This window comes from Emydura macquarii, unplaced genomic scaffold (genome assembly GCF_026122565.2).
Source record: "Emydura macquarii macquarii isolate MOO-44397 ecotype Brisbane River unplaced genomic scaffold, CSIRO-AGI_Emac_v2 contig_1390, whole genome shotgun sequence".
NCBI classification, from domain to species: Eukaryota; Metazoa; Chordata; order Testudines; family Chelidae; genus Emydura; species Emydura macquarii.
Window position 1 is genome coordinate 20,202,987 of NW_027131527.1, and position 27,950 is coordinate 20,230,936.

Consider the following 27,950-nt stretch of genomic DNA (forward strand, 5'->3'; position numbering starts at 1 on the left):
GTTGCTTTTCCTGGAGCTCTACCAGATGCCTCAGCATGTCGGACTGATCCCTCATAATATGCAACATCTGCTGCTGCTGCATATCACACTCCTGCTCCTGTGCAGATCTTCTGTGTTCCATGTCCATGTCTAATTTTTCAGACAAGGACATCCTCCAGGCTCTGAGCTCTGTGTCAGCAGCCATGGAGACATTCATTCATTCACTGAACATGTCATCCCATGTTTTTTTTCCCCCACTTCCTAATCTGGGAAAGTCTTTCAGCTGGAGTTCGGCAAGGGGGGCTGAAGGCCGAGGTATCTACTGTAAGATAAGCAAAGCACAAAGTTGCAGTTGTTAGCTGACCCAAAGTAGTAAAGGAAATGTTACAATGTAAAAAGTACTCCCCTTCGTGTTCACAAGGCTAAGCCAGACCCGTATTCCATTCTGTACATCTCGGAAGGGTCGGACTGGCGTTACAGACATGGTAAGCAAGGGGCCCCCCTTGCATCTGTTATAGGGAGGCTTCATTAGCATTAAAATCCACAATCCACACTGGAGCAAGGAAAGGGATCATCGGGCTCCCCTGTAAGATGTCAAAGACCGGTTTGGGAGGAGGTGGGCAGAACAGATTAGAGGACACTGAGGGTGAATTGTAGCAGCAGAAAACATAAGGAAACGAGTGTCCCAACCCATAATGCCCATTACAACAGTAGCAGGACTAGGAATAGTCTTGGGGAGGCCCCCAGGGACTCCGTCCATGGCAGAGGAATAAAATGGAGTGACTGCATTGGTTGAGTACTTTAAACTTGCGCCATCTTCCCTAGGTGACCATGTGTGATATCAGTCTCCTGAGGGTAACACAGGTGGAAAAAGAAGATTTGCTGCAAGCATTATAGTACATGCCTGGCCCTTATGCTGCTATGCTGTGTTCCGCGATGATGCCTGCTCATTGAATAGCAGAGTGGCGGGGAAAAGCATCCTACTGTGGTGGAAGAAATAAGGCTGCCCTCACCAGAAACCTTCTGCAAAGGTTAACAGATTACCTACATGAAAGTTTCCTTGAGATATCCACAAAGGATTCTCGGCACATACCTCTGCACATAAATAGTCTGTTCGGGGAGTAACCCTCCGCTGAAGTTTGCCACCACCCAGTAAGACCTTCCCCTCAAAAACACAAACTCCTTTTAAGAACTGGACTAGGGACAGAACCGCAAAAAAAGATTTGCCACACACACTCACCAGATGTGCCTTCCCCTGCATCTCGATCAGTCCCACTGTCTTGTGTGTGGCTGGACTGCTCTGGGGTAATGAACAGGTCCTGGCTCTCAGAGAGAATGGATACCCCGCTCTCCTCATCCTCATCCTCCTCGTCCACAGAGCCCTCCTCATTTGTCCTGGACTGGGATTCTTTGGAGGTATCGATGCTGCGTGGTGGCACAGTGGTGAGGTCCCTGCTGAGAATTGCATGCAATTCCTTGTAAAAGCGACATGTTTTGGGCGAGGAGCCAGAACAGCTGTTAGCTTCCCTAGTTTTCTGATAAGTCTACCTCAGCTCTTTGATCTTAACGCGGCACTGCTACGCATCCCTGTTGTGCCCCTTCTCCAACATGCTGCGAGATATCTTCTCATATATATCTAAATTTCTTTTGCTGGCTCAGAACTGAACCAGAACAGACTCTTTGCCGCACAGACCGATGAGATCCAAGACCTCTGGTTGACTCCAAGATGGAATGCGTTTGGGCCATGCAGTCATCATGAGCAGTTAAGCTACACAGCTTTCTCCACACTGTCTAAACCAGAAATGGACTTTCAAGATTTTCTGGGGCTTGAGGGGAGGAGCTATTTCCTGTGTACATGGCCACATTACAGCAGAGCATGAATGTCCAGAGTGGTCACAACGGGGCATTATGGGATACCTCCTGGAGGCCAGTGGCATCGATTTACATTGTGCTCTGCCTACACTGATGCAAATTCGACCCATCGAATTCGAATTCAGCACTACGCCAATGCAGAGATGGTTTTATTAGTTCAACTTTTACCGCTTTTTAAAATCGACGGAACTTAAGTGCCAGTGGAGACGCATACTTTAGGGGGTCGACTTAAGTGGCGTTACATCAACCTCCATTGCCAGTGTAGACCAGGCCTGAGATTCTGACTGAAATTCTCTTTCCCTGACATCCCAGGAGAGAGAGAGGGTGAACCAGGCCTGCCAACAGGGGGAGGGGGCAAAGAGAGCAATTGCCCAGGGGCCCGATGATTTAAAAGGGCCTGGGCGGATGGGAGAAGAGAACGTATCCTCCTCTTCTCCCCATACCCCCTTCCCTTGAGGCCCCCGCCACTCATGCTCTCCACCCCTCCCGAGCCGAGCTTATTTATTATGCACCATGCAGGTTCCCAGGCAGGCTGAGGAGGTGGTATCTGCTATTCAGTTTCCCAGGTTCATCAGTACTCTCCCTGGGGATCCCAAGGGACCCGAGAAGCTGAGTAGCAGATACCGCCTCCTCAGCCGCCCGGGAACGTGCATGGCACATAATAAATAAGTAAAAACTTGTGGCAGAAGCCCACTCGGACCTCAGCCCTCCCTTTCAAGGGTGGCCATTGACTCTTCTGTCCTGGAGCCCGGAATTGCTGTCGGTGGGCCTTGGGTGAACTATCTGAATGGTTATCATTTGGAAAGGTTTTTAGCTACTACAATAACCACATTGATGGCTCAGTTACAAACAATCCTGTTGAGTACCATCTGGCATTTGAAAAGCTCAGTAACAGATAAATATTTGTTCTTCTAGTTTCAGGTTTATAATAAGGGAAATGCATGGAACACAAAAACACAAGTTCTAGCCTGTAGAACCACAAAGTCCAAAGGCCCCCAAGCACATTCCAAATATTTATCAGAGGCCTTATATTTAATGCCAAAATAAAAGCAAAAAACCCCACTATAAGATGTACATTTAACCTCTCTTTCCTTTTCCCAGAATTTTTCAAATTATTGCCAATTATTTCCAAGCATAACAGATTCATCCAATGGTATTTTAAATTTTGGAAGGGGGTCAGTCTGGGCAATTCCAGTTTTACAAACACTGTAATTTGAAATAATTAAACAAAAATACACAATTATGTGTAATACAAGAGGACCAAATCCTGAAGCCTTATTCTGACACATCTTCTTCTGAAGTCAATAAGTGTCTTGCCTGAGTGTGCCCTCAATAAGAACTTCAGGATTTTGTCTAGTTTTAGTATGTATAAATTCAGTTCTATATTTCTACTAGTAAGTGTACTACCAGGTCTCTAGCCATGCACACAAGATTGGGGAGGTTGTTGAGATGCTAGTGTGTGGTAGGATGTTGCATTTAATTATATTATGGTATCTGTAAGATATGGCTCAACTGCACTTATTTCTTCAACCAGCTCTTCTTAAACCTCTCCTTTTTAGGGCTGGATCCTGCAAACACTCATGTGAGTACCTCCTTTGACTTCTCAGATATGTAGCACTATTGAACTCAAAAGGACTACTTAGATAAGTGAAGTTACTCATGTACATACTGCCTGTAATACCGGGACCTTAACAATTAAATAGATTCCAAGGCCTGAAGGGACCATTATAATCATCTAATCTGACTTCCTGTATAACACAGGCAACAGAACTGCACCCCCCCCTCCAATTCATTTTGAACTAGAGCAGTGTTTCTCAATTATATTTCACCGTGGAACCCTTGCGCGGCCATGCCATACCCTCCGCCGAAAAGTCCGGGAAATTTTCCCTTTTTCGGCGGTGCAGTGTAGGCTGTTTTTGGCGGCACAGTTTTCCCCGGCGCCAACAGTTGTTCGGCGGTGCGCCAACAGCTGTTCGGCAGCCCATGATTTCTCTTAATTTCGGCGGCGCAGTTCCGCTTTTTCGTGGAACCCTTCAACTCAGCCCCGCGGAACACTGTTTGAGAAACACTGAACTAGAGCATATCTTTCAAAAAAACAAAACAAAAAAAACATATCCAGTCTTGATTTTAAAATTACCAGGGAAAGAAAATCCACCACGACCCTTGCAAAATTGTTCCAATAGTTAATTAGCCTAAACGTTAAACATGTACACCCAATTTCAGTCTGAATTTGTCTAGCTTCAACTTCCAGCCATTGGATCTTGTTATTCCTTTCTCTGGTAGATTGAAGAGCCCATTATTAAATATTTGTTCTCCTTGTAGGTGCTTAGACTGTAATCAAGTCACCCCTTCACCTTCTCTTCATTAAGCTAAATAGATTGAGCTCTTGGAGTGTCTCACTATATGTCATGTTTTCTAATCCTTTAATCATTCTTGTGGCCTTCTCTGAAATGTCACCAATTTACCAATATCCTTCCTGAATTGTGGTCACCAGAACTGGACACAGGATTCTAGCGCTGAATTCAGAGGTAAAATAACCATTCTACTCCTATTTGAGATTCCCATTTATGCATCCTAGGATTGAATTAGCCCTTTTGGCTACAGGGTCACACAGGCAGTTCATGTACAGCAGATTATCCACTATGACTCCCAAATCTTTTTTAAAGTCACTGCTTCCCAGAATAGAGTTCCTCCTCTTGGCCTATATTCTTTGTTCCTAGATGGATACATTTAACATTTAGCCGTATTAAAATGCATATTGTTTGCTTGCACCCATTTTACCAAGCAATCCAGATTGCTCTGAATCAGTGACCTATTCTTTTCATCATTTACCACTCTCCCAATCTCTTTGTTGTCTGCCGTCTTTATCAGTGATGATTTTAGCTCTTTTCCAGCTCACAGATAAGAATGTTAAATATCGAAGGCCAAGAACTGATCCTCGTGGGACACCATTAGAAACACATCTGCTCGATGATGGATTCCCCATTTACGATTACATTTTGAGACCTATCATTTAGCCAGTTTTTAATCCATTTTATGTGTGCCTTGTTAATTTTGTATTATTTACATATTTCTGGTCTTTGATCTGAAACTGTGCACTTGATGCTTTTCAGTTTCAAAGTCTCAAATCACTCTCCAGAGTGACAGACCTTTAAAGTTACCATAATTTGGAGGTTTCTCTGGATAGACAAAAATGCATCTTATTTTGAATTAGTTACAGGATTACTTTTACCCAATGCTGTAAATCACCACTGAGCATGCACACCTTTTTCTCTACCTATTTTTGGTATTGCCAGATTCCACTTACTTTAAAAAGTGTGCATGGAACCTTTAAATTATTGCAACATCTCAGTCTACCTGTTGATAAACTGCAATATCCATTTAAGTTTCATTATTTAGGTCTTCTAAAAGCCACCACTTGAAATCAAAAGACAAGACAAGAGGTGTCGAGTTGTGATTTTCCTTCTACCAAATCTTTTATCCAGACTTGCATTTATTTATTCTGTTCTATTCTACCACAGGAAATTATAGTCTTTCTTCATAATAATCTGAACCCATTGCCACCAGAGTCACCTTACTCCGATTTGACTCCACCATCTCCATTCCACATAAATATTATAATAACTAAGGTATAAAAATATTAAATAAAACTAATTACATGAGAAACTTATTTTTAAATATTCTCAAAGTAGTTAATGTATTTAATGTGCATGACTAAAAAACAATCACCATTTACATTCTCCATCATTTCCCAACAATTCTGCAGAAAACTTCCAACTAACATGAGTTAGAACATCATGCCATACAAAATTTTAACTCATCCATTCATAAAGAAAAAAAAATTCGTGAAAAAATGATATTTTTAATGCTAGCATCAAAAATTAGAAGTATCTGAATATTTTTTCCTAACAGAAGGACAATCATTTAACTGATGAGCTTACAAGATATTGGAGGTAACTCTAGAATTACAGAATGGGAAATGTAGAGCTAATGAAGAGAGGCAACTGGAATAGAAAGATAAAGTAAAACTGAGTCTGAATTCCTAGGACTGGAAAGGGCTGCAAGAATGTGAATATTTAAAACATAGCACTTCTATTTCCAAATATCTTAAATGTTTAAGATCCATATAAAGGGAGGTGTGAGAGGAAAATAGATATAGACATTTTTAGCCAGGTTTTGTGTTATCCATTTCCACAGACACAGCACTTCTTAGGGCCCAATCTAATATTGTGTAAGTAGGTGGAACTTCCTTTACCACAAGAAAAATCCCAGCCTCTCCAGGCTACTAATCTGGCATTCCCCTTATTGCTGTACTTCAAGGCTGCAAAAGCACCCTTTCTCCCCCTCTCCCCTGAGTTGTTTTTTGTTTTGTTTTTTAATTTCATTGTGTCCCAGTACAGCAATTAAGGAGCATTGCTAAATCCTCCATCAGCACTTCCCCTTTTAAGTTAATTGTATTCATCTTGCCATGTTAAAATCCTTCCCCTGGGAGTTATTAGTACCCATTCAGTTTTTCCTTTATTAAGGGACCTATGCAAGCAAAGAAAAGCTGTGCAGCTGCTACGCCCTCTGATGTGAGTGCCAAATACACCCTTTGTGGCAAGGAAGGCTGCGTTTTGTATGTTGGCAAGACAAAATAAGGGTAATACATTAAAAAAAAAAAAAAAAAAGTGCTGCTGGAGAAAGTGACAATATATTCCAACTAGCAGTTGTTTGCTAAGGCTGACAAAGGTTGTCATTAATGATCCCTCAATACGAGGGTGATGTTTGCCAGGGGGAAAAGTCACTGATGAGACCTAAGATGGCTGAGGAGTCCAATTTGTACTCTACAGATTTTTCTACGTGTGACAGGCAGTTGCTTAGAGAGAATACAACTGCTGGCTGGGATGCTGTACACTTCCCTTCCTCCTCTGCTGTTTCTTAGCCTCCTGAACAAGATGATTCTCTTCAAAACGGGCTGAGGCTTTGATGTATGATGTGACACCACTGCAGTCTATTGCCAGCCAGCTCGTCCCAATCTATGGGAAGAATTTTAATCTTATAAAGGAACTCAGTCAGAAAAGCTTTCATGCTTACTTAAATCAAGGATACTGTAAGGAAACTAGAGGGATTCCAAAGAAAAATGGATTTTTCTTGCTTTGCCACAATAGGAATGTTTGTTGAAGCAAACTACTGGTGGAAACAGAAAGTTAGTATGTTTGATGTTAAAGAAAAGGCCCATATTTTACAGACCAAACTGGTTCAATTGTAATGCCATAGCTATGGACAATGACACCACTTAATCATGTACAGTAATGACAAGTCTGACAAATTACAGCTGCATGACAGCTGCCTGACCTTACAGACCTAATTTTAAAGAGGACAATGCATGCAATTTGTGGGGACAATTCTTTCCAGTGATCTCACTTATTTCAAGTATGCTATGTTCAGCGACACCCCAGGCTAAAATGATGTCACAGTAGGCTACTTCATTTGATGGCTAAAGTCTCTGCTACAGTATTTAATTTTGACTGCATTACCAACATCTGGCCATGCAGCATAAACTAATCTAAACTGAGTTACTGTATAAAGACAAACAAACAAGATAATTGGATTGTCAAGAAATTGAAGCCAATTACTTTGTAATCATTTATAAAATGGTCAGTGGTGATCAAACACTGAATTTTAAACTTTCTTTCAGTTTAAGTAAATTGCAGATTTTCTCTCACACACAAAATGTTGCCAAACTGTGGAAAAAGTGTAGTGGGGCATCCACGGGTAGGGAGTCCTTCCTACCACTGACTTCAATGGTTTGAATCAGGACTTTAGAGTACAGATTATTTTGTCAAGGAAGAAGCTGCCTGCCACCAAATTACCAATAGGGCAAATAGGTTGCACCGGTGACACGGTTTTCAGTAATAATTATTGCTACCCCTCCAACCTAGATGATGTACAAAGTCTCTTTTTTTGTTCTATTTTTTAAGTGTTTGTTGCATTTGACTTTCAGGGACAATGGAAAATTTTATTCCAATGTTCATTTCTATTAATCTTCTCCCAATGAGCTTCTTCCCAAGACAGCATGTTATACATTAGCTTTGGAAATAAACAAGCGTCAGAGGTCTCATAGGCCAACAGCAACTACATAAAGTTACTAAAAAGCTTGAACACTATTTTTTTAAAATAATTTTATTACATATTCTGGACCTTGTTATCCAAGTGATCAGATGATAAATCACATAATAAACACAAAAGGACATAGGGAGCCACTCTAACAGCACTTGAACTTGGGACAGCCAAATTACTCATTATTTAGTAGTGGTAGTAGTAGTACCACACCACCATAATGCCCGGCTCATGGCTGACAGCCAGAGCCCTCCAGAGCTGGGTGGCCAGAGAGCAACAGCTGCTGGCTGGGTGCTCTGAAGGCAGCACCATCCTCAGCAGCAGCACAGAAGTAAGGGTGGCATGGCATGTGTTGGGGGGGGGGCAGTGACATGGCATGGGGGGGCATCATCACTTTTTTGGGGGGATCGTCACAGCCTGAAATATTTTCAAAGGAGGTCCCAGGGGAAAAAAAGTTTGAGAACCCGTGGACTGCCTAAGACCCTGGGTATGTGCTCGAGCAGCTACTTCGTGCTATCCTGGTTTCACTGCTATTATTATTCAAGCTTGTTCAAGCAAAGGATTTGCTTGCACATGCTGCAGGCAATCACATTTCCAAATTCCAATTGCAGCGTGGCTACACCTTGAGACCTTGCTGTGGAAGACAGGAAATCCTGTAGCAATTTCAGGTCAATAAATAATGGCAATTTTTACTGAAGCAAGCATGAAAATGAATAATACAAATTAGTGCACTATATGTGCTATTTTGATATTAAATGGAGTTTGTTTTCCGCTACCGCTACGTTTTCACTTTACACTATTGTGGCGCTTTATTGGGGTGCCAGAACTGTAGGTTACTGTGTTACCCCCCCTGCCTCAGCAACAGAGAGGCTTGCCGGTGCTAAGGATCTTTTTCTGCTCTCTCTCTCTCTCTCTCTCTCCACCAGCTCTAACTTCTTGGCTGTTTCACTGGGGCCTGCCCCAGCTTGGTTTTCTGGCTTTCTAGTTACCTTAGCCCATCTTTATACTTTCTTTTGTTCTATTTCTATCACCTGAAATAAAGAAATCAGAAAACAACTGCCCTGCAACCTTCTCTTGGTTTCCTACCGTCTCACTTGCGAATCTCTCAAAATCTAGTTTAGGAGTGATTGAAATGTGAGCCTCAGCCAAACAGCAAACCAACTGTGACTCTTCCTCTGGGCAATCAGGATTAAGAGTTACCTAATTTGTTACCACCTCTACCACCCTCACCCCATCCCCCCACCTCAGCCAAACTAAACAGGCTGGTACATGGTCTTTTTGGAGACAGTGAACTGTTAATTCTGTGCCTGTCCAGTGACAGTGGTTGTATGCTACCGGGGAATACTCTTCAAGGGGGCGCAGGGAGTGAGGTGCACCTACAGTTAACCTGCAGGGCAAAGTAAAGGCTGGCAGAGCTTCTGGGGAAGTTATTTGGGTGTCTAACAGACTGGAGTGACAGGGAGATGACACTCAGTTTAGCATAAGCAGCACTCTCTCTCACCAAGACTTGAGAGTAACAAGGTAACTCTCAGCCCTGTGAGGAAGCTTCACAACTACACTTCAGATTCTGTACTTATAGTTCATAATGCCATTACAGGAGCTGTTGGAGGGGAATCTGAACATGTGGACAGGTGAATAAGGGACATTTGGCACCAGGAAAGGCACCAGCAATTGTTTTGGATTCAGGGGTCAACCTATTAGTGAACATTTATGTTAAAAGATCAGCAGTGAAATAATGAATGTTGACATTGAAATTGTTCTCATTACATTTCTGAGCTAACAGCCCATTGATATTATAAGGGGAGTTCTCATATCTCAGAGTTGTAGTTTTAGGCTGTCCACAGACTCAGGGAAAAACTGCATTGTTTTACGCTTGGCTTGTATTTTGAAGGGGTTTGTTTGTTTGTTTGTTTGTTTGTTTGTATCTATAAGAGCTAGAAACATAACTTGTTTCAAATTAATACTTAGATACGGGACTCAGTTCTACAGAAAGATGTAGAGTCCACTGCTAAGGAATCTCAGAATACATGGTGTCCTCATGACACCTATCTTAAATCGGGACTACTACCTCTTTGGGGCAAGAATTGTCTTTTTATTCCACATTTGTACAGCACCTAGCACAATGGGGTCCTGGTCCATGACTGGAGCTCCTAGGCACTACATTAATAATATAAATTATAATAATAGTACCTCACCTTCACTAGCACTAATTTCTGTGTCCACAATTATTAGTTTAATTACATCTATTAATTATGTGTGTGGCCTTCTTTCATTAAAGGATATTTAGGATTATTTTCTGAAAGAGCTGAATTCCATTTTACTCCATCACATTTCAGAACGATGTTATTTTTCAACAAACTTTCTGAAAGAAGACAACTACATTTAGTTATTTAAGAATTCACCCCTTCAGATTCTCCACCTTCAACAAGTGATGGAAAGAACAGATTTGCTCAATATGGACAATTTTTTAACAAGATCCTGATACTGGTTTAGGAGCACAAGAAAGTATCCATTAATAGAACCCCATGAGTCTTTAAAATTAACATTTAGAAACACAGCAGGGGCTGTTGCTCAGCATGCAAAAGGAAATAAAATGGGAAGTACAGCTTAAAGTTAGACTGGGTTTTATGTGCCCTGCTCTTTTAGTTATTATGATGAACTGAATAAATGCCTGCATAAGCGGTTGGAAACAAATCTGCTTTCTGCACCAAGCGTGGGAGATTATGAAATACCTTTCAGTGAAAGGAGATGTGGGTTACTTTTATAACAAAACAATGAAGTCTGAGTCATAGGGGAAAGTCAAAATGGTACAGGAAACAGGAATTTGGATGAAGTTCTATTAAAATAAAGAGACGTATGAAGGATATTAGCTTTACTGTATAACTTAAGTAAAAGAAAACAAAACAAGAAACAGCATGGGTATAGGTGCATGTAGTTGCTGGCTCTCAGTTCTTGCCAGCAGAAGGTAAGCTAAATTGTTTCTGGTTTAGAAACCTAAAGTTCATGTAATATAAATGTCAAGAGAAAATAAATCCAGCAGTAAGTGATAAACAGAAAAAAGTTCCACCCCACAAACCATGAGAAGGATCAAGCAGTCTGTTGAAAACAGAACAAGTTATGTTGTTGCTACTTGTGTCTACAACCAGCGCTTACTTTGGGTCTGATCCTGCTCTCTCACTGAAATCCATAGCAATTTGCACTGTGTGTCTGCTGTTTGATGTTTATAGTGTAGTCTGTTTGGGGGGCTGTGCACTGAGACTAATGGCATGCTAGACAAGGCTGAGAGCTTCCTAAGGAGGTTCTAGCCTGCCATCCTTTGATCCCTAATCCCTTTAGGACCCCTTAACAAAGAGGCAGGTCTATTCACGAAGAACAAGGGTTTAAAAAGCCAGCTACTAAGCAACCAGAGAAGCTAGCAACCAGGAGCAGAAAACGGAGTTTAGAGAGGGAGCATGAGAACCAGATACACCTAACATTCTTTAAACCTGGGGTAATTAACTCCCCTCCCCTGTAAAAACAATGCAAGCAGATTCCAGCAGCAGAGTGGAGGCTATCCACTTTATTGCACTGAATGCAGCATGTATGATTTCCTGCCTGTGAGCAGGTGGGATGTGTGTGCATTTGGTGCAAGCAGCTTATGGCCAACAGAGACCAAGTATAGGTTCTTGAGGCTATAGGGGCTGAACTGGAGGAGCTGAAGGATGCAGAGAAGTACACAGAGAACATTTTTCAGGACACAGTAGAGTGGTCCCACTCCCAGTCTGACAGCCTCTGTGATGTTGAGGACTAGGATGAAAGTCCTAGGGAAGGAGAACATCAGAGTGGAGCAGAGCGAAATGATCCATCTGGAAGGAGGATCCCAACTATGATGTCCTGGTATCTTCTCACATCGAGGATACCCCTCCGGGAGAGAGAACCCCAGTTATTAGGAAGAGACTAGTAATAGTAAGGGGGATTTAATTATTAGAAATACAGATAGTTGGGTTTGTGATGACCAGGAGAACTGAAATTAAGGACTTTAAAAACTCCTCTTCTGGTGAGAGAGAGGGAGGAGGGATGAGAGACAAGCTACTGCAGGGTTAGTGGCAGCAGGGAGAAAAGGCTTCTCCTTGACGCAAGGCTGCTCTCCTCCCTCTAAGGGAATCAACTCAGCTAACTACCTGTTTGGGGAAGAACTGGCCCCCAGAAGCCAGCATTACAAGGCAACACGCCAGAGAGGGGGCAGGGACAGATATTCCTTTTTTGTGTTATGATTTTGGTTTTTTTATTTGGCTGACAAGTACTCCTTGGGCCTACCCCGATGTGTACATGTAAATATCAACAAAGAAACCAGAGTGAAGAATAAAGAAAACCCTCCAGAATCAGACTGCCTTACTTCAAGCCCCCACTCCCAGAGGGAGAAACACTGAGGAGGCAAATGAGGTGCCTTGCCACAGTACCAATGACCTAGGGAAAGGTAGGAGAAAGGTCCTAGAGGCCAAATTTAGGCTGTTAGGTAAGAGATTAAAGTTCAGGACCTGCATGGTAGCATTCTTTGAAATGCTTCCAGTTCCGCGCACAGGGTGAGTTAAACAGGCAGGACTGCAGGGTCTCAATGTGTGGATGAGACAATGGTATTGGGAGGAAGATTTTTGGTTGATTGGGAACTAGGAAACCTTTTGGGAAAGGAGGAGATATAAAGGAAGGATGGGCTCCAACTAAACCAAAATGGAACCAGATTTCTGGCATGCAAAATTAAAACAGTTGTAGATGAGTTTTTAAACTAAAGGCTGGGGGAAAGCCAACAGGTGCGGAGAACCTCATGGTTCAGACAGAAACATACCATAAGAGAGGATCTATTAATGGGGGTTCTCTATATCCTAGAGAAGAGAAGACAATAGAAGTTGATAAAGTACAGGAGCTGAAGAGAAATAGTCAAATGAAAGAGTCCCATTCAATTACATCATATGAAGGCAGACAACTAAATAAATGCTTATGTACAAATGCTAGAAGTCTAAATACTGAGATGGGTGAACTTGAGTGCCTGTTATTAAATGAGAATATTGATGTAAAAGACATCACAGAAGTTTGGTTGAACAGTGATACCATGACTCATTGATTAACACCAGGGTACAAAATATATAGGAACGACAGAGTAGGTCTCACTGATGGGGTGGGGGGGGGTGGCACTATATTTGAAAGAAAGCATAGAGTCAAATATAGTAAAAAAAAAGTCTTAAATGAATCAAATTATACCATTGAATCTCTATGGATAGAAATTCCACAGTTGAATAATAGGAGAACAACAGTAGGAAAATACTATTGACCACCTGACCAGAATGATAATGGTGATTGTAAAATCCTCAGGGAGATTAGAGAGGCTACAAAAATAGAAATCCCAATAATAATGGAGGATTTCAACCATCCCCATATTGGCTCAGTACATTTCACCTAAGGATGAGAAGCAGAGATAAAATTTCTAGACCCCATTAAAAACTGCCTCTTGGAGTAGCTAGTCCTGGAACCCACAAGGGGAGAGGCAATTCTTGATTTAGTCTTAAGTGGCACACAGGATCTGATCCAAGAGGTGAATATAGCTGAACTACTCAGTAATAGCGACCATAATAGAATTAAATTTAACATCCTTGAGATGATGGAGTAGAGGAAACAACAAGGAAGCTCACTCCAGTCACATTTAACTTCAAAAAGGGGAACTACACAAAAATGAGGAAGCTAGCTAAACAGAAATTAAAAACAACAGTCACAAAGGTGAAATGCCTGCAAGCTGCATGGAAACTTTTTTTAAAAAACCATAAGAGGCTCAAATTAAGTTTATACTCCAAATAAAACAATAGAAAGAGGAACAAAATAAGAGTGCCATTGCTAAACAGCAGAGTAGAAGAAGCAATCAGAGGCAGTGACAGCATGCAGAACCCCTGTGGTGCAGCCTAGGAGTTGCGGAACTGCTCAATACCCTTATCAACTATTTAGTGTAGGGTGAGCCCTCCACATCATTCTGGCTGGTGACCCATAAACAGCCTCTCCAGACCTTGTTATCACCCAATCTGAGAGCAGGTGGCTCCACATACCCAATTTAGTTCAATGAATGCTTTTCAGTCACTCAGGAACCAACAATAGAGAAACTCCAGCTGGCTCCTTAGCCCAGGATGACACCATCTACCCTGGTCAAAAAACCTGATCAGGGAAGATTATTATCCACTCTGCCCTTCCCTCAAAGTGGAAGGGAAGTACACTAGCTTTTGTCACTGAGCAGTTTGTCTAAACACTTCACTCAAAGGTAGACTGGTTAAGATAAAATATAAAACAAGTTTATTAACTACAGAAAAATAGATTTTAACTGGCAAGTGTAAGGAGATTAAAAGAAGTTACCAAATGAAATAAACATAAGGTCACAGTCTAAGTTCTACATACTAACAAGCTCTTGAATTCACAATGTCTCGTTGTTAGCTGGTACAAGCAGTTTTTTAAACGCAGCCTGGGATTCCCCTTCCCCCTTTCAAAGTCTTTTTGTCTTTCAGGACTCTTCAGGTGTTCAGTTGAATGCAAGTGTGGCGCCCCTCCTTTTATAGTCTGTTTCAGCTTGCTAGAACAGTCCACGCATGTGACATAGCAGCTGCTTCCCATTTGTCAAGCAACCCCATTGCGAACATCTACACTGTAAGCAATTCCAGGTAGTGGATTCTTTCCTTGGTGGCCTGTTAGCATGTGCAACCGCTTCACTGTTGTACCTGAAAATCTGGTTTAGGTGGTTCTCACCTCACAACATGTTCTAGTAGCAGTTACCACAATATTCTATAACTTCACTTACTATGGTAACACATATAATCCAACAGGATATTAATGTTTAGCAGATCAAGATAATACCAGACAAGGCATACCTGGTACAGAACATATCATAATTACATGACATTGATGAATGTGGGGTTTTGGGGTGTTTTCAGATGCAATGTGTCACAGAGGAAAAAAGGCAACCTTTAAAAATTGGAAGTCAAATCCTACTGAGAAAAATAGAAAAAAACCAAACTCTGCCAAGTCAAATGTAAAAGTATAATTAAACAGGCCAAAAAAGAATTTGAAGAGCAACTACCAAAAGACTCACAAACTAACAGAAAATGGTTGTGAAGTCCATCAGAAGCAGAAAAATCTGCTGTCAGTGGGGCCACTGGATGAGCATGGTGCTAAAGGAGGACTCAAGAAAGACATTGCAGAGAAGCTAAATGAATATTTTGCATTGGTCTTCACTGCAGAGGATGATTCTGACACTTTAGTCATTCTTTTTAGGTGACAAATCTCAGGAACTGCCTCAGATTGAGATGTCACTAGAAGAGGTTTTGGAATAAGTAGATAAATTAAACAGTAATAAGTCACCAGGACCAGATGATATTCACCCAAGAGTTCTGAAGGAACTGAAGTATGAAATTGCAGAACTGCGAACCGTGGTATCTAACCTATTATTTAAATCAGCCTCTGTACCAGGTAACTGGAAAATAGCTAAAATAATGCTGATTTTTCAAAAAAAAGTCTCCAGAGTCGACCCCAGCAATTATAGGCCAGTAAAACTAACTTCAGTACCAGGCAAACTGGTTGAAACAATGGTAAAGGACAGATTGATCAGACACATAGATGAACATGATTTGTTGGGGGAAGAGTCAACATGGCTTTTGTAAAGGGAAACTAAGGCTGTGCAACAAAGGATTGAGACCCACCCAAATAGTGGATGTATTCCAGAGGGACAATATAAGCTTGCAAACTCCACAATTCTTCTAAAAACCTGATGTACATGGACTTTCAAATTATTTATATGTATCTGATGACTTTAATCCTTTAACATTTCTCTTATGGTTTGTTTCTTTTTATAATAAACCTTTAGTTTTAGTTACTAAAGGATTGGCTGGCAGCATGGTATTTTGGGTAAAATCCAAACTTATATTGATCTGGTACTGTGGCTGACCCTTTGGGGTTAGAGGAAACCTTTTTAGTAAAGAGCATAGAGTTTAAATAACTGGTCTCTTTACCGGACCTAGTGGCTGATTGGGAGTCGGAGACTGGAATGCAGTAAAGGAGGCTATGTGTATTTGTATACTGGCTTCTTGATAACTAGTGTGGGAAATCAACGCAGTTTGTGGCTGGTTGGGAAGTCTGGCTTCAGTGCCACCCACCAGTGCTGGGAGAATCTGCTCTCCATTTACAGCCTGCCCTGACCTTGGCATTCTCAGATGGCTGCCCTGGGCACAGAAGGGTTACAACCCATCTCAAAAAAAGATATATTAGAAATGGAAAAGGTACAGAGAAAAGCAACAAAAATTATTAAGGGTATGGAATAGTTCCATATGAAGAGAGATTAAAGAGTCTGGGACTATTCATCTTGGAAAAGAGAGATGACTAAAGAGGGATATGATAGAGGTCTATAAAATCATGAATGATGAAGGTGAATAAGGAGATGTTATTTTACCCTTTCACATAACACAAGAACCAGGGGTCAGCCAATGAAATTAATAGGCAGCAGGTTTAAAACAAACAAAAGGAAGTACTTCTTCACACAACACACAGTCAACCTGTGGAACTCATTGCCAAGAGATGTTGAAGGCCAAAAGTATAACTGGGTTCAGGAAAGAATTAGATAGTTCATGGAGGATGGGTCCACCAGTGGCAACCAGTGGATGTCTACTAAGCCTCTGACTGCCAGATGTTGGGACTGGATAACAGGGGACAGATCATTTGATAATTACCTGGTCTATTCATTCCCTCTGAAGTGTCTTGCATCGGCCATTGTCAGAAGACAGGGTACTGGGCTATCTAGACCATTGGTCTGATCCAGTATGGCCATTCTTATGCTCACCCAGATAAGCATCCAGACCATCCTCACAGACTGAAATATGGGGATCACTCCTCTATTTGCCTTTTTTACTAGCATCACCAGGGAAAGCTCAATGCTGATGGGAGATTGGTGGCAGCATGGTTATGATTTGGGAGGTAATTTCCTTCTTAGCCCTTTACTTTCCAAGCACTTTTTTTCCTGAAAACCTAAATTAGTCTTTGGGGCAAACTTTTTTTAAATATTTCTTTACAGCACGGGGTGAAGTTTTTAAAAGGAAGTTTGGTAAGTTTACTTAGGTCACTCTCTAAATTGGAGGAGAGTGGGTTTTTTTTAAATAATTCAAGAAAAATGTTGAGAGTTCCTTTAGTTGTTGATTTGTTTGGTTCTTTTGAGCTCAAATAACTTGGTTTCCATACATCAGACTTGGTGGAGATATAAATCCCCTGTCACTGTTCAGGGCAACTACACCCCCTCCGTGGTCCTGGAGCCCAGGTTCCAGCCAAAGCCCAAACATCTACACAACAATTAAACAGCTCCTTAGCCTGAGCCCCACAGGAGAGAATCAGCTGGCACAGGCCAGCCACAAGTTTTTAATTTCAGTGTGGATATAACCTTAAGGCTTAAGGGCCTAAATCCCCCTGACTTTCAATGAGACTTGGGCACCTAAGCCACTTTGGTGCTTATGAAAAATGTTACCCCAAATCTTTAAAGATTTTTGAGTCTGTGCAGCATGAGTGTCGTTAATTTAGTTCTAAAGCTTAGAGAATACTCCCAGCTGTATCAAAAAGGCTGCTTTCACCAAATGCTTGCTAGATGAGCAACTCTTTTGGCACAGGTTCAAGAACTGGCTTTAAAACATCATATAAAGTTTTTAACATCTCTGAAATGGATTACATATGTTCTTACAGCCTGTAAACTTGACCTTGCAGAGCCTAGGATTTCAGAGACAGAGGTTCTGTGTAAAGGCAGTTCAGAGGATCAAATCTTTTAATTGTTACTTTATGAAAAACTCCTCAGATTTAGCTAATATGTCACAGCTGTTATGAATATCACATATGGATTTTGTGAACTATAGTTTTATAGAGAAGAATCAAACCCAATTTCTGGATAGAAAAATAAATCTATTCATGGGGGAAAAAACAAAATTAATAGATATGAATATGCAAGTTGTAAGGACTGGCAGGACTTGAACCTGGGCCTGCAGGGCTACCAGGCAACTAGCGCCACACTGCCACCTGACTGCAGCCATAACGTAGCTACTCTCAGCAATCCACAAAGGCTGCACACCACAGGAAGTTTTGACTTGAGTGGTTTGATTGACAATGGTTTTAGCAATCCCGGATTGGCTCCTTGATTCTATATAAGCCCATGAGCATACCAGAAAGTGTTCAGAAAACAACATGGATCCATAGTTAGCTGTTATAACCGCCCTGCTTCTGAGTTCCTGTTACGGACCTTGGCTCTGACTCAGATTCTGACTCCCAATCAATCTTTGCAACCCCAACACAGACCCTGCTACCTGATATTGACCCTCAGCCTGATTCCTGACTCTGTCTCTAGCTTTGGCCCTCTGCTTGACTCTTGACACAGATACTGGCTCTGACCCCTGTCTTCGGTTTCTGGATCCCAAGTTTCTGCCATTAGTCCTGCCTACATGCACACATGATCTTGAGACAGGTAAACCAACACTTCTCAAGAAAGTAACTCTGCTAGGAAAGTTCCAGGTGCACACAACATTCCTTATGAAGGTTAACAGACCCATAATATAGGGCCTGATCGAATGCCCAATGAAGTCAAAGGTCTTTCCAGCTCACTAAGGAATCATGTTTTCACTTTATTCATCATCGCGCACTAGATTTGTGAAATTGAGGAAGTTTGCAAGCTCAGAGGTGACCTGTTAAATTAAACTTATAATGGAGCAAACATTGTCCAGCTCTCCTTCCTCTCCTATGTCATAACTCTCTCCCTCCACGCACTCTTGTTTCCTTGAGGCTAAAGAAAGCCTCCAACTGTTGTTAAACACTTCCTCCAAAGAAAATTGGCTGAACTCATAGAACGAGTTTGCCAATTTTGCAGTGTTTATATTTGAGAGGCAGGAGAATTGTTCCTTAACTTCTGAATGACGTTTGCTGTAATTGCATTCTGCAGCCTAGAAGAACTACCATTACGAGGACCAGATGCAAATGTTTTTATAATTTAGTTCAACTTTAAAGATGACTATCGGCCTTGCAATAGAGGAGATACACTAAACTCACATTTGCATTGAACACATATGCTTGAATTTTTGTTCCCTCCATAGCCAGCCACCTGCATATGCAGATAAGGTATAAGTATTGATTGATGTAGTAATGCAAATAGAGGACCAACAGGCCCAGGGCCTGTAAGATTGCTTTATAGAAGTAACCAAGGCCTAGGCTAACGCTTGACATAATTAACTGACAAGCAAGTGACCTTAAGTCACAAGTTGTAGCAGTAAATAAGTGTAATTAGTCAGTTAGCTGGTGTGAAGCAAGAAAAGGCAAACCCAGGTTATTGATATTTTAAGGTGTTTTTTAAGGAATATGTAGAACCAAAACTCACAAGGATTAACTCAATATTGCTATGGCAACTAATTGATGTAAATGTTAATGATTGTGAAATAGAGAAGTATTTAACTTATAAGAAGTGGGGACTCTAAAAGAATTGGGTTGTAGAAGTCCAGATAAGGAAAAATTTTGAACATGCATAAGATAAAGTGGGTATTAGCTTAACACATTATAAAAGTTGTTTCCCATATGTTCAATAAAGTGTACACATACACAACATTGTGCTGGCAATTTTACAGGCTGAATTAAGACCCCCTTTGAAAATATTACCAATAAGATTTAAACTAGTGTTTAAACAAACTAACTAATCTGATGGAAGAATCAGACTTCAGTTTTAAAATGTTGCTATTTCTATATTGCATTTGCATAGAAATGGTCCTAAGCAGCAAATTTCAGATTTTGAACTCCTATGTGTCTCAATAAGGTTTCTTTAAAATACAACCAGCTCTCCTGGATTCCTTTCCCCCTCATATTAGCCTCCCAGGGGATCCTGCCCATCAGCTCCCTGAGGGAATCAGATGTGTTCAGATCAAGCTTTTGGCCCAAGCTTAGGACCATTTAGTACTGGATCCAGCTGTTAGCAACGCAGACATGGAAATTGAACATATCCTAAATGAGAAATGCTTGGACTTAACAGGAGCACATCAGATGTGCTTCAGACTGGCTATAAAACGCCTAGAAAACTACAGTATAGCTCTATCTCTACAGTATAGCTATACCTCCAACAAACCACTGTTAACACTATTGGACAGTGTAATTCAATTCACTCAGCTGTACAGAAGTGAGGTCTAGGTCCCAACTCCAACTGCTAACAAAACCAACGTACCCTAGTAGAAACCCTAGAGTGCTAAAGCCAAATATCACATGCACACAGGAACTCCAGCAACTATGCTTACAGAGCAGAACTGGTTCAATTCCCCCTCCTAAGAAAGAACAATAAATTTTAGTCCTATCTCAATGCTAGCATCTAATATTCCCTTCACCACAAAACCACAGAGAATTAAAAAGTAAATGCTTAGGTAATCATGACCCAACCCTGTAAATAATCACTCCTAGACCACAGCAATAGTGTATTCTCCAAATTAGAATAAACAAACCCCTCCCGAAGCTGAAAAATGGTCAAGATGATTAAACTGTTATTGTTTGTGTATTATTTGTATTGGAGTAGCACTACAAGAGACTTCAGACAGGATGTAGAGACCTGTTCTACTAGCACCATATAGACAAACACAAAGAATCCCTGTGGGCTAAGATTTAGACAATATATAAATAGCAGGAAGGTGGGACACAGAGTCTGTGTTAGAGAAAGAGGAAAAATGGTGTTTGAGTGGGCTAGACTACACTAGAAGCAGTATAGCACCAATGCAGCTGCACTGCTGTGGCATGTCTGGTGAAGATAGAATCATAGAATATTAGAGTTGGAAGGGACCTCAGGAGGTCATCTACTCCAACCCTCTGCTCAAAGCAGGACTAACCTCAGCTAAAGCATCCCAGCCAGGACTTTGTCTTTGTTAAGACTTCTTTATTAAGCTAAGTTGGGCACCTACATATTTGCTATTCTTTCTGCACATTGGGATGGTTTGTTCCTGCGCCCTCAATAAGGTTTCTTTAAAATACAACCAGCTCTCCTGGATTCCTTTCCCCCTCATATTAGCCTCCCAGGGGATCCTGCCCATCAGCTCCCTGAAGGAATCAAAGTGCTTTTCTGAAGTCCATGGTCCGTATCCTGCTGATCTCCTTTCTTCCTTTTATCAGGATCCTGAACTCGACCATCTCATGGTCACTGCTGCTGTGCCAACAGGAAAGAGCTCTGTCATCAGCATAACAACTCCACCTCCGCGAGAAGTGGTAGCTCTGTTGGCAGGAGCAGCTCTACCACCACATAACACTATCCACATTGGTGCTTAGGTTGGTGTAATTTACATCACTTAGGGGTGTGGATTATTCACAAGAGACAAGAGTGGTGAGGTAATATTTTTTTTAATCGGAACAACTTATGTTAGAAAGAGAGAGAGAGATGTTTTTGAGCTTGAAACACAAAGTCTATCCTGATGTGTGTTCATGCATGTGGTGGGCTGGTACATTTTTCAACTATTTTGCAAATCTGGATTAAACAAACAAACAAAACAAAAACAAACAAACACACACGATTTGGGAAATCTAACACAATAATTAATCAAGAAATCAAGTTCTCTCTCCAGAAAAGCTATTTTTAACATTTATTTTGATTTTTCTTTTATCTCCCTCTTAGACAGCTGTCCAGAGCTGCAGTAATCTTGTGCTGACAAGGGGGAGCTCTCTCCATACTGCCTGTATAAACCACCTCCACAGGACACCTACCGTGTTTATCCACTGTATTCATTTTTGTAAGAGTTAAACCCTGACTAAAAATAGATACATACCTTTTGGTCATTTCAGAGTTCAGTTCACGCTACTTACTTCATAGATTCTAGGATACCTTATACTGAAGATAGCACCAAAAATCAGCTAACGGGAAAATATGAGATTGTCAAAATCCTTGGCAATGTATGGTGGAAGTCACTAGAAAAGGCGAAAAAAAACAGGAAAAAAGTTGTATGCGCACACACGTTAAGGTAAATGGAAAAAATATTTTTCCTCCACTCTCTCTCCCTTTTCCAGTGTGGGGGGAAAAGGAACAAAAACCAAAATGTTGTCAGCTTTGGAAAACTTAATTGAAAATATCAATTTGAAATGGAACAAGTATTTATATTTCAATTCTTTCATCAAAAATGGAAGCTTCTAAAAATGAAAGTCAAAAATGGAACTGTTCACAAAATATTTGGATTTTGATTAAACTTTTTTTTATTTTAAAAATTGATCACTTTTACATTTTCCCAACTCAATGACTAACAGAAGGTGTTTATTTTCTTTTGAAAACGTCATATGCAATTAATGCAATATGATTTCACATGTGCAGAAACTCTAATTGGCTAAACTTTGTTCAGTAAAACAAATTCTATGTTTTTATCTTTATATTGCTACTCCCATAATGCAGAGTTTCGGCCCAAACTTGAAATGTTTCCTGGAGGTCCTTATATAGAATGTGGAAGTTGAATCAAAATGTTGACATTATGCACGTTCTAAGACCACAATGTATGTACATACTGTACACTCAGACGAATTCTCAACAGGTGACAGAAACATTTTTGGGGAAGTCCTCAGAGACAAAGGCAGTGAAATGTGTATAGAAACATGATTTCCTGCATATCTGGCTAACTGTATAATTCTGAAGTTTGGCACACATCTAATTTTTGCTTAGTAAAATTAATACTCCCTTCACTTTTTAAAATTATTATTATAATTGCAGGGAAGGTGACATATAGATGACATAGCAATCAGGCTTTAAGGGAACAATGCACATACCAGTTGAGCAGGATTATCACAAACTGACTGAAAGCTAATTTAAGATGAGCCCTAAAATGCAAAGTCAGTGAAACAAATGGATACTTTGTACATATATTGTGGTCTTAGATCCTGTCCATTAGATACGTCAACATTTTAATTCAACTTCCACATTCCATATAAAGATATCAGAAGACGTCTCAAATTTGCGCAGAAGTTCTGGATCAAGGAAATAATGACTGATGCAGAAAATACAGCATGTTTTTACTGAACAAAAATTAACCAGATGCAGAGTTTATGTACATATGAATTCATGTTACATTAACTGGATTTGTATTTTGTAAATGAAAATAAACAGCTACTTCCGTAAGTCAGAAGCAGGAGAATGTAGACCTGATCCAAAAAATAAATAAAAAAAAAATAAAGCACTTTTATCTGAATCAAAATATTTTGCAAACTGTTTCATTTAGAAGCCTCCATTTTTTATGTAAAATTCAAATGAAAATACTTTCAAATGACATTTTATTTCAGTTTTCAAAAGCTGACCAAATTTCATATTTTATTTTTTGTTCCTTTGCCAACTCTTCCCTCCTCCCCACTTTTTTCCCTTTCTGTAAAAAAGATTAAAAGTAGAAGAGGGAGAGAATGAAATGGGGGGGGGGAGGAAGAGGAGTTCCCCGCACACACACACACAGTCTCCCTTCATTTTCCTCCAACTTTCCCAGTAATTTCCATGATATATCACCATGGGAAGGGAACAGCCAAGGACGACATTCCATATTGCTCAATCACTGTTGCAGGTCCTAATAGCATCTCAATAAACTCAAAACTCCACCAGGTGCTAGGGCTGGAGCCAAGGTTACTACACTAGCTTCAGTATAAGGTATCATAGAATATTTGAAGTAAAAAACAAACTGAACTTTGAAATAACTAAACCAGCAGACAAAGGGGGTGCCATCATAGATCACAACCATGATGACTATGTTAATTAGACCAACCAACAACTCTCCTACACCACCTATTATAAAGAACTAAGACCCTACATGCCAATTCACCCAGAAACTTAAGGATGTCATCAAATCCTTCACCAAATAATTCCAGGAAAAACTCTACAACCTCATATCCCACAAGCCCACCCCATGCTTCTCAAGATAGAGACAAGGAAACCCAGGGAGACCTGTCATATTTGGTCATGACACATTTACTGAAGGAAAAGCAGGACTGACAGAAGCCATCCTCAAGCTACAAAGAGCCAGCTTCCTCCAGAACACAACCAATTTCCTTCATAAATTCTTCAGCATTAACAACCTACCTCTGAATACCTTCCTTGCCACATGGATGCCATCTCCCTATATACCAGTATCCTATACAGTGACTGCAATGCTCCGACTCAAATATCTACAAAACAATGGACAACACTCAAATACCCACTCCAAACACATTGCCAAACTCATCCATTTCATCCTCATCCATAACAATTTTACATTCAACAACAAACATGTTGCCAAATCATGGGAACAGCCCTGGCTTACTAGGAGGGCTCCCCAATATGCCAACTTCTTCATGAGCCATCTTGAGGAAGAATTTCTGAACAAACGCAACACAAAACCAGTGATATACCTGAGAAACATCATGATATATTCATCCTCTGGACAGATTACCTAAACTTCCTCATATTTCCACCACAACTTCAAACAACCAGCACCCAGCCATCAAACTCTCTTTAGAACACTCCCACAACAGCATCAACTTCCTGGGCACCAAGATCAGTTTCACCAATGGCACCCCATAGACAACTGTGGGGGGGGAGGGGGGGACACAGATTACCACACTTACCTTAACAGATTTCTTGACGTGTTTGGATCTGTATTCTACAGCCAGTCACTTGGATACCACATAATATGTTCAGAGGAGAAAATCTGGGATATACACTTTTAAACACACTTAAAACCACCTTCACCAAACAAGAGCACTCCACCAAGAAGTAGATTGCATCATGAAATGGGCTACCTAAATACTCCAAGAGAACCTGCTTCGATACAGAAAAAAGCCCATCAACCACAAACCCCTAGCTGATACCATCCCCCACAGGAACCCATATAGGATATCAAACAACTACAACCCATAATCAATGGGGACCACATCCTGAAAGAAATCTTTCCTGAACCTCCTCTTCTGGCCTTCAAACACCACTCACACCTTGTCAAGCTCATCATCAGAATCCAGCTTCTCACAAACCAGACCCCACCGACCTAAAGTGGAACCAGACCCTGTGCCATAAGAAAGCGAAATCTGCAGACATCTCTCCATAGCTATGATGATCAACTCCTCCCCCTCTCACAAACACACCTTTCAAGATCCAGGAGCACTACGCCACATATTGTGAAAGGCACATGCATTAAATGTGCATTAAATTAAATCCAGTGCATTAAATGCCTCAACAACAACTATGTGGATGAAACCAAACAATCAATCACTACGCTCTCAAATGGACTCGCACAGAAAAAAAGATGAAAAAAAATGCAAAAATCACTCAACCGTGAACACTTTTCACAAAATGATCACATCACGTTTGATCTCTCAGTCCTCATCTTCAAAGGAAGCCTGCTCAAAACCCTCAAAAGATGAGCCTGGGAACTTTGCTAGACACTAAAAAAAAACAAAACAGCAAGGTTTTAATAAAGACACTGAATTTATGGCTTGTTACAACAATCTGTAACCCAGCTTTTTTTGTCCTATCACTGCAAAGGTGTTAACTAGCCACTTCACCTTGAACTGTTTCTTGCAATGTGTGTTGACTACTTATGCTAAACAATTTGTTCCGCTTTGTATTTAACTGTGATACTTTGCATACTTTTCCTAGAGCTGAAGATCTCTGTGTAGTTCAAAAGTGTGTCTTTCATCAACAGAAGTCAGTCCAATAAAAGATATTACTTCACCCACGTTGTTTGTAATAGGTATGGATTTTTAGCGAAGGTCTAACTTTTACCCTGTTTATTCAGTGTATTCATTTTCGGAAGTGTCTTGTGTTGAGACAGGTGGCTTATGAAGGGAGTGTGCAGAGAGCTCTCCCATGTTGACACAGGATAATTTAAGTGTTGACGGTCATTGTAGACTGGTATATCAATTAATAGATACCTTAGCAAGGCTTCAGACAAAGCAAGGGTGAATCCAAACCGCTGTTAAGCATCCATAGATAAGTTCCAGAGGGGTAGCCGGTTAGCCTGTATACAGCAAAAACGAGAGTTCTGTAGCACTTTAAAGACTAACAAATTAGTAATTAATAGTTGTCTGCTATTATTAATGTAAACAAAGAAGTAAATCAGTCCTTGTGTCAATGAAAACCAAATGGAGATAAAAGGTAAATGCGCAACCTAATGGGTTCTCTTTTCTCTATATATCCCTTCAGTGAGTCAGTGATTGATTCTTCTCAATTTCCATGTTTTATGTGTTGGATCTATGCAACAGGGGTCAGGTTGTCCCACAGACCATTTAAGTAGCAACCGAAATCTGATGTATTTAAAGACCTACATCTGAAAAAGGAGGCTATTTTCTAAAGGTAACATTGTAATAGCTCTTTTTCATATAAATTGTGTGCATATTATATACAAAGGTATAGACATGCTGGCCAGAATGTCAATGGCAAAACTCTCCCTGGCTTCAATGGGGCTAGGATCTCAGTCCCAGTCTAGTGCCTTACAGCCTCTAGTGCCGCTGCTGCTACAGCTGCACTGCTGGTGGTACTTAGGCTAGCTTGCAGATGTCTGCATGTGATGAAATCACTCAAACTGACTGCAGTGTAGCCAGACCCTGAGTCAGTGACAATGCCTTAGCATCATGCTGAGGGCCACTCCATCAGCAGAGTGCCCTTTATGGGGAAAGAGAGCTATTAAAATCCCTGACAACATGTAGCCATTAAGTAAATATTCCATGTCACATTTTGCCTGTGATAGGAAGGTTAGCCCCAGGGTCCTGGCCAAATTTCAGTTGGGGTAATTACACTTAGCTGACATAAGATTCTTCCGGTAACATCCATTGTCTGGGATATTCTTCACTGCCTGGAGGGCACTGCTGTGTAATGTTGCTCAATAGCAGCTCAGTTCTGGGGTGGAGAGTGATTTCTGTTTGGGTGCTTAGTTGATCTGTGAATGGGTGTACAGGCTCTTTGTGGTGTAAGGGGCAAGTCATTTAAGATCAAGTTACTTCACCTTGATCATTCATGGCAGTTAAAAACATTGTCCCTGTAAACTCTGAAAGGATGGGTCCAGGCCAGTGGTAATTTTGACAGCAGAGGGGCCCTGGTGAGACCAGTGAGAATGTTAAACTGATTGCTGTGCTCTTTGCTACAAATTAGCCCTATCTCAAGCCTCTTCAAGGTGAGAAGTGTGTTGTGTGTCAGATCTGCAATGTTGGAATCCCCCTTTTCCAATGGTACAAATCTTCCATTTCAACTTCTGCAAGCTCGGGCAATAACATGCCTTATTCTGCCTCATGTTCCAGACCTGATTGCCAAACACAGGCATTACAACAGTGTAAGTTTAGAAGTTCAACAGATGACTAAGGGAGGAAATATTTTTCGGGTAGGAAGCTACTTGTTGTTTCTCAAGAGACTTGGAATCTCAGCGATGGCTTAAAAGATAAGCACAGTGAGATGTGACTACGTCATAGCCATCCTCTCCAAAGGTGGTGGTAGAAAGGCTGAGTGAATTAACTCACTTAGCATTCGCCTAAAATGCCTGGCCTAACACTCCTTCTTCTGCAGCTCATTCAATAACCTAGGGGGCAGGTGCCCCAGACACAGCACCTCCAGTAGCAGAGTCCTCAATCTACTCTAGCAGACTCAGTATCTATTCAAAAAGAGCATTCTACTGAATTGCCAGCCTCACTTCCTGTGTAGCATCTGTTTGTAAGGGTTTTGTTTTTTAAAAACAGAGGTATTCAAAATTTGGCTTAACCTTGTTTAGCATGCAGATCTGATAAGCTCACAGCATCACATGTACAGTACGATATCACACCCCCATTGAAACCACCGAACACCATCAGTAGAAATTAAGAATTTGGCCAGCTGGAGGCAGTGGAAATTTTTCCTGAGTTTAAGGGTAGAGCTTTGGACCCTTGGCCACCTCAAAAGACGACATGTTGATTAAAGAGAAATCAAAGTTTGAGACTTGCCTCTCATTTGCCATAAAAGAACATTTTCTTTCCCAGCAGCACACCCCAAAATATTTAAG

The 27,950-nt window shown here is 40.9% G+C and overlaps 1 long non-coding RNA gene across 1 annotated transcript; it reads right to left on the bottom strand.

The window, feature by feature from the left end:
- Nucleotides 1-1,345: 1,345 nt before the first annotated feature.
- On the bottom strand, nt 1,346-27,886 carry LOC137156245 (uncharacterized). Its single transcript, XR_010920724.1, has 3 exons — nt 27,675-27,886; nt 25,858-25,943; nt 1,346-1,434 (listed from the first exon to the last, which is right to left on the bottom strand). It is a non-coding gene; the product is annotated as an uncharacterized lncRNA (long non-coding RNA).
- Nucleotides 27,887-27,950: the final 64 nt, after the last annotated feature.